The sequence below is a fragment of the Cebus imitator genome, unplaced genomic scaffold, assembly GCF_001604975.1.
Source record: "Cebus imitator isolate Cc_AM_T3 unplaced genomic scaffold, Cebus_imitator-1.0 Scaffold681, whole genome shotgun sequence".
NCBI lineage: Eukaryota > Metazoa > Chordata > Mammalia > Primates > Cebidae > Cebus > Cebus imitator.
The window spans coordinates 493,578-495,997 of record NW_016107996.1 but is presented as its reverse complement, the minus strand read 5'-3'; the positions used below and the strand labels follow the sequence as shown (position 1 = coordinate 495,997).

The 2,420-nt window shown below is 41.5% G+C and overlaps 1 non-coding gene and 1 pseudogene across 2 annotated transcripts in view; both read left to right on the top strand.

The window, feature by feature from the left end:
• The window catches only part of LOC108296056, a 34,302-nt pseudogene that overhangs the window by 15,035 nt on the left and 16,847 nt on the right, over window positions 1-2,420 (top strand). Inside the window, exons 3-4 of the transcript XR_005198320.1 lie at window positions 295-474; window positions 567-754. The product of XR_005198320.1 is annotated as a telomeric repeat-binding factor 1-like (transcript). The remainder of the gene's footprint in view (window positions 1-294; window positions 475-566; window positions 755-2,420) is intronic.
• TRNAL-AAG lies at window positions 754-835 on the top strand. The gene has a single exon. It is a non-coding gene; the product is annotated as a tRNA-Leu (tRNA).

The following is a 2,420-nucleotide window of genomic DNA, read 5'->3' as shown; positions in this document are numbered from 1 at the left end:
AAAAAAAAAAAAAAAAAAAAGGGGGCACATCTAAAGGGGCGGGCAGGACTAAATCAGAAGCTGAGTGGCGTGGGGGCTGCGATGGGGAGAAGAGGGCGGAGTGCCAGCCCAGACGGCGTTCGCGGGGTTGGGGCGAGCATGAGGCACATCCTCTTAGGACCCGGAGGGAATGTGATGCCCGCACCCAATAGAAACTGGCTCTCACTCTGAATTAAAGTTAGTGAACACATTCAGGAAAAAAAAAAAAAAAAAAAAAAGCAGGTATTTGCATAGTTCTTTCCACGCCTGTTACAGGAAGAAGAAATCACGCACAGACATACAAACCAGGACGCGAGCTCCGGTGGATAGGATGGGAGCTCCTCTGTTTTCTGATCGCAGACATCAAAGTAACATCGTGCTCCACACCTCCAAACGCAGCTGACAAATCGGAGCCTCGTCCTCGGAGTCCTCAGGGTCCCCGCGCTGCGTCGGCCGGTGAGTGGCGATTTCTAATCAAATTCTCAAGAACCGATTCTCTTCGGGTTTGTTGGTTGTTGGGTACCGGCTTCCTGTCCCTTCACTCTCAGGTATCAGAAACAGCACGGAGGCAAACGCAGATCTCTCAGCTGCAGGACAAGGGACCGGGACTAGGAACCTATCTGCAGATTCTACGGGATCATTTGTGCAGAAACGCTCTAAGAAAAATATAATGACACGCAGAATAATCTTGTGTGTCCTAAATCATTGCGATGAGATCCAAGAGTGCCCAAGTGTGGTAGCGTGGCCGAGCGGTCTAAGGCGCTGGATTAAGGCTCCAGTCTCTTCGGGGGCGTGGGTTCGAATCCCACCGCTGCCAGACTTATTGCAAAATGACTAGGGATATCTAAGGGTTATTGAGGTTTGCAAGAGAAACATTTTCCACTACGAGCGCAAGGTAGGTGTTTAATCCTGTTAATGGTAGCTTGAAAACAAAATAGTGGTCGTAAAATCAGACTGCCATCAGTTATATCTAAGACCTCATGTACAAGTGATTATGTTCCTTCTTATGTTTTAAAAATGTTCATACAAAAAGTGCAACTCACATGATTCAAAACTACAAAAATTTAAGACTACATACATAATGACAGTCTATTTGAACCCCCACCTCATCCTGCTGGACACCCAATTCTGGACCCTCAGGCAACAAACCATATTAAAATCTGGATTTCCAGTCAAGGCATAGTTTTTGCATATACAAGCCAATAGAACACTATTGCTTTACTCACTATAAATATGCTTTCCAAACCCGTTCTATTACACCTTTCCTTTTTCACTTCATGTATGTTGCAGAAGTTTCCATGTCAATAAAGAGCCTCTTCCCTCTTGTTTTATCTGCATAGCATTCAGTTTTATGAATAATCTTAATTTATTTCAACAGCCATTTTTAACAATATAAATAATATTGTAATAAATTGTCTATCCACAATTCATAAGTGTGTGGGATTAGAAAACTTTCTAAATGTGCAATTGCTAAATCAAATCATATGTGTGTGGTGATGATTTTGCTGGCTCTCGCCTTATTCTCCTTCCCTAAATCTTACTAATTTATTCTCCTATAGGTCCCAGGAAGAACCTATTTCCTCAACACCCTGACCAGCACAGAACATTGTAATAATGACAATTATCAGTCATTTAGCTCCAGCTAAGCCTCAGATACTGTTATAAATTCTTTACATATATTGAGTCATATAATATTATGACATTGCATATATTACATATTACATATGTAATATGTCAGGTTGCATATATTACATGTGTGATATGGCATATTACATATTACATATGTAATACATATATGAGTCATATAATAATCTTAATAATCTACAAGGAAGTTCCTATAATCCACCTTTTACAGAAAATTGGAGTTGTGACCAATTGATCACATAATCACAGCGTCTAAATCACACAGATTGTAGATGGAGGAATAAGGATGTCAATGCCTGTGATTGAATGAAAACTGCTCCAAAAGATATCCACGTTCCAATTCCTGGAATCTCTGTATATTATCTTATTTTGCACAGACACCTAAAAGGGGGATCTTCGGAGAAGAAGTTAAAGATGAGGAAATTATCCTGGATTATCCAAGTGGAGCTCAAATACCATCACAAATGCCGTTATTGAGAAAGGCACAAGTGACAGAAGAGGAGAAGGCAATGTGACCATAGGGAAACAGATAGGAGTGATGCCACCACAAGCCAAAGAATGCAGGCAGCCACCAGAGGCTGGGAAGAGGCAAGGGCATATTTCTCCCCCAGAGTCTCTCGGGGAGCACAGTGCTGCCAACATGTTTATTTCAGACCAGTGATACTGATTTTGGACTTTTAGCCTCCAGAACTGTGAGAAAAGAAGTCACTTGTTTTAGCCCACCAAGTTTGTGGTACTGTAATTTGTTAAAGAAGCTA